General features: G+C 35.3%; 1 protein-coding gene across 4 annotated transcripts in view; it reads right to left on the reverse strand.

Annotated features, from left to right (window-relative positions):
- Nucleotides 1-15,814, reverse strand: part of PARD3B (par-3 family cell polarity regulator beta) — a 1,137,826-nt gene that overhangs the window by 359,460 nt on the left and 762,552 nt on the right. The gene's annotated exons all lie outside the window — the stretch shown is intronic.

Here is a 15,814-nt window from a genome sequence, read left to right on the forward strand (position 1 = left end):
TACTGGCTTCTGCCAGGATCTTTTACCTCAAAGCTCTAACAATTCTTTACTTCAGTGTTGAAAAAAAAAAGTCAATTTGATTTCCAAGTTGATGCTTATTTTTCTCCCAATATATTGGAAGCGTTCTCAAAAACCAATTATATGAGTGACTTTAATCGGTCTGTCTTCATGCTTATTTACTTTCACTAATGCATGTATGTCACAAGACGTCGTGATGCACAACTGCTAATTTACTTTGTGATCAGATCCTGATGATCAGCAGTTCCTACTTGGGCTTCATATTAATGAGTTCTTCCAGTTGACTCTAAAACATTTCTGTGTCAGCATTCTTTCTCACTGGAGAAGGCAAGGAGTTGAATGATGGCTGTGTTCATTAGGGCTCACTAGCTAAAGGCCCCAGGATGAGAGAAGACCTGAAGTTTAGCCTAAGAACTTGATTAGTAACCAACAGAGTTGGTGCCATATAAAATATGGTGGCAGCCTCTTTTATTACAGTATTAAGAAAAACATCCTTCCTCTGGTTTAGAGATTAGATTAGCTATCTTAAATGTTTGAGGTTCTTTATGATGCCCTAAGAATTTTACCTTCTTAAAACCAAGCATCAGACTGAAGGACATGCTTAGAATAGCTAGAACCTTAAATTTTCATATTTTTATTGACTATTATATTTGTTGAATGTATTTATTTTATCTTCACCCCCATCTTCCTTTTCTTTAAATGAAGTCAGCTTGTAAACTTGAATCCTTTGCTGCTGATATAAATTACAATGAGATCAAAGTCACCTCATAGGACTGCGGAGTCATTAAAATTAGGGCATACCATGACATTTGCATGACATTTCTGCTTTTGAGCTATCTTTTGCTCTCCCTGCTGCCTTCCCCTCTCTTCTATAGTGATCCAAATCCAACCAATCCTTCTGAAGCTCAAGCCAAATCCTTCCTTGATGAATACAGCCCCGCTGATCTTGCCCATCTCTGAGCCCTGTTGCCCTATTGTCTGTGTCACACAATCAGAGGTTAGTGTTTATAAATCACTTGATCTTAATTGTTTCCCGTGTGTAAGTTTTACCCTCTCTGAAATCTATGCCTTTTAATTTTGTGGATCCTCACAGTACCTGATACAATATCAGTACATAGCAAGAAGTCAAGAAATAGATTTTATGCCATAATTTGCAAGAATGTATAAATGTTAAAAGAGTCTGTTAACAGTGGTGGCTGAAATGGAGAAATAGCACTGGGATTGTAAAAGAAAAATAAGAAACAGGGAAGTTTAGAATGATTTTTCCCCTTTGAAAATAAGTTCGAAGTATGCATTTGTAAATTTTCAAAATGAGCTACACTACCTTGAGTTTTAGTAAAAACTGTGAAAAAATTAACTGCAGATATTTCAGATTGTTTGGGAGGAATGCCTTGTTTTCCTTTATTGTCTTCTTCTTTTGTGTATTAAGATTGAGGATGAGATCGTTTTTGTTGAAAATCCTTTTAACAGTCCTGACTATAGGGGCAAGTCAATAACAAGCCCTAAAACTGGCATATCTCATTGAATATCACTTATATTCCCTCAACCTGGGTCTGAAAACCACAGGTTCCAGATAAATCAACAAAAAGAACACCACCATTTCTCATCTCTTCTTTCCTGGTTGAATCAGAGACCAAATATTGAAAAGAATCCTTTAATTGCTAAAAGAATAGAATCAGTAGTTCAAATCTAGTTAAGCCAAAATCATATTTCTTGAAATTAGTCAGAGTGAAGTAAGGGAGACAGGTAAAAAGAGGCACAAGAATGCAATAGAAAATAGCAACAAACACCACAGTAATTGCTACCACTGACTGAGTACTTTCAGTGTTCTAGGCACTAAGCTAAGTATTTTCCATGTATTAACTCTCTCAAAACTATATGTCAGTATATGTGACTACAGGGAAATTATAAATTAAGCAACAAGTTGCTATGACTCCAATTAAGACTACAATAATTGTATTTTTGACCTATAATGTTTGCACGGAGTTAGGAGCTTAGAAAACAGAATTCATTTTCATTTATTTATTTTGGGTTGCCATCTCATTATTATGCCTTCTTAAAATACAACTGCATCTTGAATTAAATAAAATAATGTTCACTTTACTTCTTGTTCTAAATTCAGTGGATTTTCTGTGTTGAGTTAAACAGTTGCCAAATTCCATTTCAGCTTTCAAAATTTATTCTAGAGGTAACTGCATTTTAGTGTTGAATAAACTCTATTTGGTGGGTCTCGGAGACATGAAATCAATAGACATTTAGTCAAAAATTACTTTTTCTTCCTTGAAACGGAAGTCTAAAAGGCAAAGAACAATCTGATAAGAAGCTATGTCTTTTCAAGGATTTGGTGATATAATCTTAGTATAAGAAACATTTTAACTTTTTAGTATGATGTTTCTAATGAGTCTTCTGATTGATACCTTATAGGATGTGCATGCTGCTTTTAACAAAAATCAAAAGCCCTTCTCTCAAGTTTTATGTTTTATATCACAGATGAAGTACCCAAATGATAAAAATCTGTATGAACAGAGGATTTCTAAACTCTACTTGATAGCTCATTTAATTTAAAAATATGTATTTGATAAAATTCACCTTTGAAAATTCCAAAGATTTGAATAATCTTTTAACTTTACTACAATAGCATAGAACTTGCACCTAATAACTATTGTGTTAAAAAGAACACTGAATATTAATTTAAAAATTAAGATATCTCTCTTGTTACTAATGTTTTCCTATAATATATTGTTTTTCCTTTTTGTGACTAGAACAACGAGAAGTGATCTCAAAATAATTATGTTACATTGAACATCTCTTCGGTGAAGTCTCGGTATATCAGCAGCAATTTCTACTTTTTCTCTGAAAGTAGAAAATCAAAAAGCACTTGAGATTTCACCCTAATCTACACATATGAGAAATCATCCATTCGTAGGTAGAAAAGCAATGTCCAAATTACATGAGCACATCAAAACCCAAGGAAGAAAAAGAAGCTACAGAGCCCTTCACATTAATTTCAAAAGTAAATAACCCAATGGTTACTAACATTTAGAGACTGATGATCAGATCTTCCAACTAGAAAGTGCATCGATTCCATGTATCACCCCAATCTTCCCTGAAGGCTCATGTGTGTATAGACATTTTGTGCTTCATCTTGGAAGTCCTTGCTTTGTCTAAGCCTCTTGTAAATATATCTTACACACAATAATGTGATGAAACTCTATGTACACACCTCTGAGGCTAATAGTACAGAACCAATTATCATTCTTGCCTAAAAAATGAAGTATTAATTTATTTGAAGTAAGCTATTGGTGTTACCTCTATGCAGTTTCATTGTTGATATTTTTCTCTGGTTGTTCCGAGGTTAAAGTAATCTGTCAAAACTTCAGCATTAATGCCAGCAAACACAAGCAAGAAGTAGGCAAACTAAGGTTTATGATCACATATGTAACAGGAATTACCAGTTTACAATAGATAAAATGAAATCATGTTTTGCAAACCTGTAATTTATATGTATGTGTGTAAAACAAATTTTCAAATAATAACAAAAATTTTCTACTAATCTCTGAAGACGAAAACTGGAAAATAAAAAGAGAAAACACTATATTTGTGTTACTAATTACTTTAGGAAGACCATATCATCATTTATTCAAAATTTATTTTTACTGAGTAGAAAAATGTGGATAAGCTGACTTTTGTCAGTTGATCAAAACAGACAACTAACATGATTTAAAGAAAGCATATAATTGCATTTTAAAAGAAATCATAAGATTATGTTCACAAAATCAGTGCAAATTTCATTGTATGACTTCTATGCTCTCATGTCTCACTACTACTTAAAAACTTGGACAAATATCTCATTTTTGTGTTTAAGATCCTCTATAAATATATAAGTCAATTTAACTTAGTATCCAATTTGTAACTGCTAGAAACTTTGCATTTCCATACAGCTGCTAATTTTCAGAGAAAAATTCTAGTTGTTTCAAACCACTGAACATGATAATAGCAACAATGAGACTGATCATTAACTCTAGTAACTGCCTTTGCCTTCATCTTAGGCTTTTAGTTAACCAAAAAAACTAATGGCTGTTACCCCCGTCAAAGAATTATTACTTAATTTAATCTGTGCAATCTTGTGGACAAATTCAATATTCAACTACCACCTCTAATGCAGATGACTTCTAAATCTGTATTGCTAACCCTGACTGATCTCTCAGGAGCTCCACTCTTATTTTCTTTCTTATAACTTGACCCTTCTTTATGATTCTTTCTATTAAAGGCACTACCTTTCTTCTGATGTTCTAGCCTACAAGTCTCAGGTCAGCTTTGGGTCCTTCCTATCTCTTGTTTCCAAATATAAGAAAGTGTCAAGTCCTATCCACCTGTCTCTGCCACATGTTTTATAACACATTTATCATTTGTGTCCTATTCTCTCTAACAATCTTCTTCCACTTCTCACTACTCTTTGTCTAAAATAACCTAGTAAACAGTCTACTTGTGCCTTTGCTTATCCTTAAATATTGGCAATTCCTTGGGTTCAGAACTTGTATATATTCTGCATACAGATCCTTTGTTGGATATGTGTCTTTCAAATATTTTTAGTCTGTGACTTGTCTTTTCATTTTCTCAATAGTATCCTTTGAAGAGTAAACATTTTTAATTTCAAAAGATTTAATTTGTTGATTTTTTTGTATTTCCTGGTTTTAGTGCTCTAAAAAGTTCTGCTTAACCCACTGTAACTAAAATTTCTCCCATTTGTTTTCTAGAAGTTTTATCGTTTTAGCGCTCACATTTAAGATCTGTGAACTATGTCAAATTAGCTTCTTATATGGTGTAAGGTATAGATGGAAGTTCTTTTTTCTTTTCTTTTTGCATGTGGACATATAATTGTTCCATACTGAAGGTTTATAAGAAGTGAAGTAACATAATTTTACTTTAAAATGTTCATTCTGTTTGCTATTTAAATGATAAAGTAAAACTCCTTGGCAAGGACTTTCAGGACATAGTTCCTGATTGCACTGACAGTTATCTACTGCTTTTGCTTGGACCTCCTCTTATGTTCCTTGCTACTTATATACTCCCACTGTTTTTGCCCCACCACCTTTGTCACCTTGATTACTCCTCCTTGGATTAAAGGAAGGAGCCAATGAAGAGAGAAAATCTGGAGACAGAAGAGAATGAACCATTAACTAATTGAACAAGGCTCTGAAAGAAATAGTTGGGTACAGATTCAGAACACAGAGGAGCTTAGAAAAGGGAAGAACATATCTTCTCTAATATCCACCTCTTTTCCTTCATCTCTTCTTACTCTTGATATTTCTCCAGATTCATAAAGAATTACCCCCATGGCAGTACATTAGGCTTTCAATCTACCTCTATATTGTCTTTTGGTAGGATTCTATGCCTAGTTGCAGAATTTTCAATGCCTGCAATTTCAAAAGAAGCCCTGATGGCTGATATACTCTGAAATGAATTGATTGCTCCAGTACGTACTCACATTCAGAAATAAAATTTTTAAGAAAAATTATTTGTCAGCACCTGAGAATAAAATGTAAAGCAATCAATGGACCCTGTGAGTTGTCCCTCTTTGCAGGTGTTGCTGTAGCCATTTTAACTGACATGTAAGTTCCCAAAAACAGAGGTCAGGACTTTTCATGTCATGTATTCCCCTACATAGCGCTTAGTGTGACTTCTATGACTGCAGTGCACTGAATGCATCTTAACTCACTGAAGACAATTCACAAGAAAATAGTTGTCTTTTAACACTCAAGTAACAACGTTATGGTCATAGGAAAAGGTGCTTCCTCCTTCTTATGCTTTTGAAACAACACAGAAGTGACTGGTAATCTGCCCCCTCTGCTACAGCCATATGCTCTGAAATGCAAGCTAGAGGGGCAGATGTATAATCTGGGAGATGATCCAAATCCATGACCTCCTTGAAGCCAAGGGTATTGTGTGTGCAAAGTCAGTTCTTGATGCCATGCCCAGAAATTTTAATTTATAGAAACAAAGGAGAAAAAATACAGAAAAAGAAGAAGAAAAATAAAAGCCTACTAGTATCTTCAGCTACAATACGTAACTAGTACATTATCTGTTTTACTTAAGTTGACCAAGGTAGTATCCTAGAGAAATAGTGGGGTTTCCCTAACCCTTGTAAACTCCAGTAGGAAAGGTAGCTCTTCAGCAATATGACTACGGGCTGTCTTGATCCAAATTCTCAATCCATTCTCTTTGCCAAACTCACCACTTACTCTATGGTAACAGTCTTACATGACTGGTAAGTACCACAAAAATTCCACAAAAGTATTAGGATATCTAGACTTTAGAAAGATGAAAAGCCAAAAATCATTCGGTGCAAAGCAGAGAACATATGAGGAGAGAGGCTTTTGTCAGAATAAATAGGACTGGTTTTGATTTGTTTTAGTACCTAAAGGACTCATCAAACAGCCTTCTCATGCACTACTCTTCAAGTGTGGTCATGACACGGAATTTACTCTGAAGAGCATTCCGGGGGTTCAAAAAGAATTCTAATTAGTATCTGATCCATGGCCCACATGGGCAAGGACTACAAATAGCCAGATAAGACTCTTTTTCCCCACTTTAAGATAGGGTACATTATAATCTGATAAAAGCTCCTTTGTGAACCCTATTCTATTTCTTCCTATAACAATGAATCATTACAAGAGTCTCTAGACAGAGTAATAAACCATAGCTTGTAACTACAAATATAACGAGAACTTTTTATTATGTGGTTTCTTATTGAAAGGAATTTTCCATTTCAAACTTTCTCAGCATATTATGACCATCACTTCCCACTTTGTTCTTTTGTCATATGGTTTTCTGTATATTTCTAAGGAGCATTTTATATTGGATTGTCTTGTCAAAAGAGATCCAATGAAATAAAGCCATGTATGGCTTCATGTGTGCTCTAATCTGCATTAAACACAATGGTTTATTTGAATTCAGTCCTTTTAAAAGAATAATCATTCATTCATTCATTCACTCATTCTGCAAAGACACAACGGTGGTATCTTGGAGGATGTGGGAGTCAAAGTCAAAAGTAGGAGAGTTAAATCTGCATTAAACCCAATGGTTTATTTGAATTCAGTCTTTTACAAAGAATAATCATTCATGCATTCATTAATTTAACAAACAATTATTAGACTCTAGACTTCTGCTTCCAATAATATATCAATTCTCAAAATATGAATAAAATTCTGCATGTGACCTCACATGCCACAAATAGATCTTGGATAGATTAAAAATGTACATTTAAGTGGGTTGATTTGTTCATATGAAATTAAGGGAAATCCTTAAGGAAAGCCCTTCAACAAGCAAAAAACAAGTGAAAAACCAAGAGTGAGTGATGGTAGGCAAGCAAACTTGCAATTTGAGATTTTGCCTTTCAGGTAAATGCTGAATCTAGGAACCTGCAGTTTGGGGAAGGACACAATGGTGGTATCTTGGAGGATCTGGGAGTCAAAGCCAAAAGTAGGAGAGTTAAAGCAGTGACCCTCAAGAGGCTTACAACCTTAGCAGAAGACTGGGCTGAAAAGCCTCATCCCCTGATACATTTCCTTAAGCAAAGCCAGTCTAAGAAAATATGTTTCATCTCTGGCTCTAGATAGGAAAAACAACAATAAAAAAAAATCACCATATTCCTTTGAGAACTTGCAACCATAATACTGACCTCTTAGAGGTATTAAATCAAATTTATTTTCTCCCAATCAATTAAACTGTCAGAGAAGGAATTATATGAAAGTGATCCCAGGTAAGCAGTGTCCCGCCAGTACTCCAGAGGAAGCAAATCTAAATCCTCTTTGAAGAAAGGCACATGTAAATCAGGCTCCCCAAGATTCTCATACATTAAAGCCAACCAAATCTGACCTCCCAAGTGGAAATGACCAAACTCATAAAGAAAAAGTCACCATGAATGAGAGTCAGCAGAGATGTGAGATTTAGACACTAAACTGGAGCTAGAGGATAGGTCTGGAGAAATTAGTTCAGGTTGTACATCCTTATTCCAACAATCCAAGATCTGAAATACTCCTAAATTCAGAACTTTTTGAGCACTGACATGATGCTATAAGTGGAAAATTCCACACGTGACCTCACATGCCATTGTTTGTTGTTGCTGTTGTTGAGCAGCTGACATAGGTATTCTGGTGATGCCACTGTGCTGCTTTTTTACCTGAACACATTATTTTTTACTGTATTAATGGTGTTTCTATTTTTTGTCATTAACCACTCACGTGTGTAAGTATAAAAAATGATTGCCTAATGGTAGCATATAATTTCAGAGTTGGTAATGATGGTGATGCCAAACAACCACAGATTGACTACATGGGTGGGTGAGATAGTGACACTTTTGCTTTCTAATAGTTCAATGTACACAAACTTTGTTTTATGCACAAATTAGTAAAAATATTATATAAAATTATCTTCAGCCTATGTGTACAATATGTATATTAAATGTAAATAAATTTTATGGCTAGACTTGGGTCCCATCCCCAAAATATCTCATTATGTATATGCAAATATTCCAAAATCCAGAAAAATTTGAAATTCAAAGCATTTCTGGTCTCCAGCATTTTAGATAAGAGATACTCAACTTGTACTCAGAATAGAGTGCAGAGTCAAGGAGACAGAAAAATATCAAAAAGGATTTAACACACATGGTTGAGAGGGTATGGCCTAAAAATCATTTTACTAAATAGTAAGAATTCCACAAAGAGAAGACAGAATGAGCAAGAGGCATAGTGACAGCCATAACATCCCAGAAGTGATAAAAAAATTAATATAAAGCCATAGGAGTCATACCATACACCAAGAAGGATAATATAAAGAAATCTACACCAAAATCTAGACTGTAGTGAAAGTGAACATCAAGGACAAAGAGAATTTAAAAGTAACCAGAGGTAAAAGACTTACCAAAGGTAAAGAGAAGCCAATTAGACTGATGGCTGACTTTTCAGAGCAGAAACCATAAGACAATAGACGAAGATCTCCAATGTGCTATGAGTCTAACATCATATATCCAACAAAAACTAGTTGCCAAGGAAAATACATGTTCTAATAAACAAAACAGTGTCATAATTAGACAAGCATTAAAGAATGTCTGGAATGCATACTTCAGAAGGAGGAAAAAGACCTAGGAGGTAAGGCAGAGATTCAAAGAAGAATGGCGAGTTAAGAAATTGGTAAATACTTGGGTAAGTCTGAACAAATACTGAATGCATAAAACATTGAAATAAATATGTAATTTGTGGGACCAAAAAAATAAGAAAGTAAACAAAATGGAAATCATATAAAAATTGGAAGTAAGTAAGGAAAGCTAAAGGGTTCTCCGTTCCTTGTATTGTTTGGGAGAAGGATTAGATACAGACTAATTTTAGATTTTGTTAGGTATGCACGACAAAAATGTAGTGTATAATTTTCAAATCATTATCAGGAAAAAAATGGGATTAAAAAGCAATTCAGCCTAAAATGACGAGAGGAAAAAAAGGTCATTAAAAGGAGGTCCAAATATAAAACTGAAAATAAAACATAAACCTAAATATGCCAGTAATTGCAATAAATGTAAATGTGTTAAACCCCAGTTACAATTCAGGTTGTCACAGTGAACTTCAAAACAAAATCCAGCTATTTATTAGGACAAGACATACACATAAAGCTTAAGGATACAGAAAGTTTGAGAGCAAAAATATGCAAAAAGACATATCAAGAAAAAAGATTTAGCAAGTACTACGTAAAGGATGCCTGCAGTGTGCCATACACTGCTTGTGGAACTGGTGATACAAAGTCTCTGCCTTCATGAAGCTCACTTCTGGAGGTAGGGGAAACAGACAGTAGTTTACATACATCAATTCATGTACACACACTTACTACAGACTGTGATTAGCTCTATAAGGAAGTAAATAGTAAGGTGAGAAAAATTGGCTTCTTGGTTGGGTGACTATTTTAGATAGTTTTAAATTATCTTTGAAGAAAGAACATTTGACCTGAGAATTGAATCAGAGTGAATTAGCCATACAGAGTGGAAGATCATTCTGGGCAGATGGAATGCATGTGCAAAGGCCTGAGGCGAGTTCTCCTCACTGAAGCTCTCCAGGTGATGGTGGCTTGGGAAAGGGTAGCAAGTGAGGCTTTGGGATGTATTCTCATGGGATCAACCTGATTTCCTGCTGGTAAATGTCAGGGCTTAAGAAAGGAAAAAGTCAAAGCTGACTGCATCTGGCAAGGCTTTCCAGGCCCACATGGATGTGTACCATTGCATCTGTTACGTTTCCCTCTCCAATGAAGGACTGTTGGGGGACTATATTTGAAAATATAACTCAAGTTAGACTTGATCGAGAGAAGTTTATAGTTAGTAAAAGGCGAAGCTTTGTACATTTCTTGCATGGAAGAAGAAAGTGTTCAACCAGAAATGAAGGCATTTGACTACGGACAGGAAAAGGGACCCGAGGTGTAGGTCATTGTTATGTATCCTGAAGGTCTTGGTAGAGCCCTTTGCTCAAACTAAGATTCCCTGAACTTTGTAAAGAAGCATGATGGAAACTATGGAAATGCTGATAGAAGCTTACAGAATTAATCAGTATTTTTCAAACCTCAACAATTTGTGTTACCACTTTATAATACTCTGCCATTTTCACACAGCATTTTGTATTCTTATTTCCTTAAAAATAACTCACAGTTGTTGCACAAAAATTTTATTTGCAAAAAACATGTAGCAGTGCTGTAAGTGAAAAAACAGACTTTTACTAATGTACATTAATTTGAATATATAATTTTTCAAAATAAAGAGTGTTTGCTCATATAAACCATTTAAAATAGGGTATGGGCCACCAGACTACTAAATCAACCTACAGTAGTATTTTCTGTGAGGCCTGTTAGTGCAGCAGTAAAATGTCTCCATCACCAGTTTGATGCCAGTATTTCTAAATATCTCTCACAGCTCACTGAGGGCATGCCATGATATTTTACAAAACTAAAACCAAACCGTCTTTCTTTTTTTTCTTTCGCAGTTGTGGTTTGGTTTGCTTGGTTTAAAAAGGTATGCACTTTAAAAAAAAAAATGATTGGTTAATAAAAGGGTTTTCGTTCAAAAGGTAACTTTGAATGGCTTTTTTCTCTTTTGATGGGGTGGAATCCGTCAGCTGTTTTGTAGGGGCATGCGGTTTCTAATTATCAGTAGAGTGGGAATGATTTTGCATTTGCTTATTTTAGCAAGACGTAATCTAGATTCCTTTAAGTTTTCTCTTTCATTTCACAAATTCTTCATTAACCCCCTAATTATAAGTCTGTTTTTATTAGATACAGTTAGGCATCGTGGGCCTCTAAAAAAGGACTTTTTGTACATGGCATTGCATGGGTACCTTATTACATAAATTACTAGGACTAAGTTTTTGCCCTCTAGGATACCAAAAATTGACAAGGGGGTTTAATATTCCCTAATTACGTTTTTCCTTATGGGTTTTTTTTTCTTTTCCAGCAACCCATAAATGACACGTCTCATGGTTAAGCCTTTCTCCATTCTCTTTTCTTCCAAAATACTTCTGTGCTGCAAATAGGTTCCCAAACAGGTTTCCAGTATGACTCGGGGATTCAGCCTTTCATGTCCTTCCCAGAAACTAGAAACTCCCTTTTCCTGTGGTTCTTCTGCCCATAATCTTTGCCAGTCCCCATGCTGAATCCTTCCACTGTACAATATTTCTACTAGGTTTTGCATGTGATGGTTTATGTTTAAAAATGTTATTTTTCAATCCATAAATTGTTACCTAAATAGTACATTAAATATAATCTGAATGTAAAACTCAAATACTACAGATAAAGCAGAAGGTCCCTTTGACCCCCAACCCTAATCTTCCTCCTCAATAAAGATAACCATTGTTACTTTTTCTACGCATTTGCATTTATACATAAGCACGTGGTATTGCCACTGTTTGTATTCCTATTGTTGCTACTAAACTGTGAGAAACTTAGGGGTAGAATCCATATTCTACACCACTTTGTATTTGTAGTAGCTGGCAAAGAGCCTGGTATACGGTACATGTTCAATAAATATTAGCTTACTAAATGAGTTTATCATTGGTTGCCCCCCTCTATGCAATAGATAACAGGGTTTTCCTTTCTATATGAAAAAAGGGTGGATTTGGGGAATATTAATAATATAAGGGAGCCATGACTATTGACCAAAGGAGATTAAACAAAAACAGCCTGAGAGGGATCTTTGAGCCTGTGATACGTAATATAAAATATATATTTGGTTTTCCTCTCATTTCCTGACACTTAGCTCCTAAAACGCTTGGAATCTCCAAAGTGACGTATCTTTAAATGTTAATAATATGACTGATGAACAAGAGCTCTTAAATAGCCTCAGGATTTGGGGCTGCCTGCCAAGGGAATCAACGAAGTGACTAGAGGGTTGGAACTTTCAGTCCTACCCTCTAAGCCCCAGAGAGAGGAAAAGGGCTGAAAGTTGAGTTGCTAACCAAGGACCAATAATGTAATCAATCCGAACTACTTAAGGAAGCCTCCGTAATAACCCAAGAGGACAGGGTTTGGAAAGCTCCTAGACTGCTGAACACACAGAGATGCGTGGAGGGTGGTGCACCCAGAGAGCGCATGAAAGCTCCTAGAACCTTCCCACAACCTGGCTCTATTCATCTCTTCCATCCAGCCCTTCGTTTGTATCCTTTGCAATGCTCTTTATAATAAATAAGTAAGCCTAAGTAAATCATTTACCTGAGTTCTGTGAGCTACTCTAGAGTACTAATTGAATCTGAGGAGAGTCATGGGAACTGTGAATGACAGCTGGTCAGAGGCCAAGTCACAGCTTAGGACTTGGGACTGGCTTTGAATGGGACAGGCTTGTGGAACTAAGAGCTGAATCTGTGGGATCTGACTCTATCATCAGGTAGACAGTGTCAGAATTGAATTGAATTATAGGACACCGAGTTGCTGTCCACTGGAGAACTGGTCAGTGTGCGGGGGAAAACCATACACATTTTGGTGACCAGAATTGAAGCATTCTGTGCTGTGCTTAGTATTCTGTGTTGTATGTGTGAGAAGAGAAAAACTGTTTTTCTCCCTATCTCTTACAGGAACTGACAGGCTCTGGAGCAGAAGTGTGAGTTGAGGCAAGAAAAGTATGAAAGAACAGAACCTAGAGTCACTAGACGTTAAACAATACTGGGCACCAAGAGAGAGGCAGCCTGAGAAAACAGGGGAAGGTTTCTCTGGGAGGTGTGTCTTCAAGAGTTCAACTGGGGCTCCGAGGCATGAAAGGGCAAAATATGATTAGAGAGTAACTGTGAGTAGCGGGGAGTTGGGAACCTGTAGATAGAGGGTGATGGTGGCAAAAGACAAGGCTGGAAGGGCAGGTCATGACAAGGTGATGGAGGCGTTGTTATAACTGGTTAATAATACTGAAATTCGTCACATTACTGGAGCCTCACTGTAGGAACAAAAGAGTGCTTTGTAAGGAGGCAACACTCTTCTTGAAATATATGTCTTTTAAGGCTTCCTCTTACTTCCAGTAAACAGTATTCGATTCATGTTTGAAACGCGTACACCTACACACCCTTCATCTTACATGAAGTAACAGCAATATTATGAAAACCAATACATCCTAAAATATTTGTCAACCAACGTTAGTTGGCAATATCATAACCTTATCAGATTTTAAAAATTAAATTTCAGCTTGATATACATTATTTAACATAGACTGGGAGGTCCATTATGTAAGAGCTCACCTTCAGATTTCCCAGGTTGAGTTTTTAATGTGTACTTCCAATATTACGTGCCAGCTAAGATTTACTTGAAAAATTTTAAGATTTAAAACATTGCTAGAATGGCTAGATAGCCATTCAGTGAACACTGGCAGACTAGATTTTCCAAAGATGTATAAAATGAAAGGTCTTGCAAGTAGGTAGCTTATAATCTCCCTTGGTCACTGGAATCAGAGCATCTCAGATTTTTTTTTTTTTAAGTTTCTCTACAACTAATTTACACATAAAATATCTTTCTTTAGAAGAGCAATTTTAAATTCCAAGTTTCAATGTAAATCTTTCTAAAATAATTAGGTGGGGACTGAAAATCTTTCTAGCTCTTTCCAAATCTATCCTTCATAAGGGCCTGCTATTATGTAAAGCTACTAGGTATAGACTGATGATTTTATTAGAATATTCTCATTGCAAAAAGTGTACTGATGGTAGCCTACAGCCAAACATAGAGGAAAAAAGATAGAATTAATGTTAAAATTGTAGGTTAAAATTCAGTTATTATTCAGTCGTTATGTTTTCAAGAATGTGATTTATTTCTATCCATGGTACATCCAAATTCATATAATGAAATTCTGATTATGGCATTTTAGTGTAATTTTTAAGTTCATTACTGCTTTGTGTGGCTCCTACTCTTGCTCCTCTCCAGCTGCAGAGCTGATCCTAAGTTGGGTGTAGATAGCTCAGCCTACAGTAAAGTTTTGATGTCAAACATTCACTTTGGATTTATCAATCTTTATGTAACCGCTTAATAACATTTTTTAACTCAGATGATCACTCTGGTATTTAGAAGCACAATTAGAATTGTCACTTCTAAACCACTGTTTTCTAAATATATAAGACATATATTACCCACGGATAGTGAAGTTTGAGAGATCAGCCATATTAGAAGTATCTGATGTATATAAAAATACCCTCTTTATAAAACTATTTTTCATTTATTCAAGCAATTCAACAAATTTTAGAAACTATAAATTTTCTAAATCAATGCACACTGAAGCACAGTAAATTTTATCTCCAAGGATAAACTGTCAAATTATGAATAATGAGAAAGATAGGATAATGAAGAGTTTTGCTACTGAGAATTCTATAATGTAAGTATCAATATATGAGGTCAAAGCAGACAAATATATACCAAAATACGCCATATCAATACATTCCATCAGAGCTCAGAAATAATTTCTCCTGTGCATTTATGTTAAAAAGAAAGAAAACACAATAATAAAGCTAAAAAGTATAATGAGTAGCAGCTATAGACTTACAAAGTATATACAAATTTTGAACAAAATAAAGATTTTTTGTATGTAGAAACTTATTAAATTCTGGTAGGTTTTAACAGAAAAAGCTTAAAAGAAAAATTATCAGTGCTACGCCAAACAAATCTTTCTATTATTCATGCTGAGTATAGGGAAATTTGGGGGATTTTAATGATGGTTTAGGTTATTAAATCAGGCAAAACTGGTCGCAATAATGCTCATGGTACCAAGTATGAGACTGCTGAAATAGAAGTCAACAGATCGGAGCCTGGGATCCGTTGCTCAATAGCTGGGCCTCTGATGAGGTTCACTTCCTCTCTCTGGGCCTCAGTGTACTCTTTCAAGTAGTCTGGTTGTAATAGACACATATAATACTACATTTAATCCTTGTACTCTGTAATTTCACTATAAGTAGAGAATTGGAAATATAATCGGAAAGGATAAGAAACATTTTACTTTAGGAAGTAATTGTAGTTAATCCACAACCAGACCCTTGACTACAGTGTGTGTGGGTGTGTATGAATGTGTATGGGTACATGTATGTGAAACATAGGTTTTTCCTAGTTCTCCATCCAATTTTGCTTCAGTGACTTAAACATACCCCAACATGGGTTACTTATTATCTATAGCATTTCTTCTTTTCTTTGGCAGTCTGTTATCAACCCTATAATGTAATTATATACAGATCTGACATCATGTAGAAAATTGAGACCATTAACTTTTTTTTTTTTTTGAGACAGAGTTTTGCTCTTGTCACCCAGGCTAGAA

This window comes from Trachypithecus francoisi, unplaced genomic scaffold, assembly GCF_009764315.1.
Source record: "Trachypithecus francoisi isolate TF-2019V2 unplaced genomic scaffold, Tfra_2.0 Lachesis_group13, whole genome shotgun sequence".
Classification (NCBI taxonomy): Eukaryota; Metazoa; Chordata; class Mammalia; order Primates; family Cercopithecidae; genus Trachypithecus; species Trachypithecus francoisi.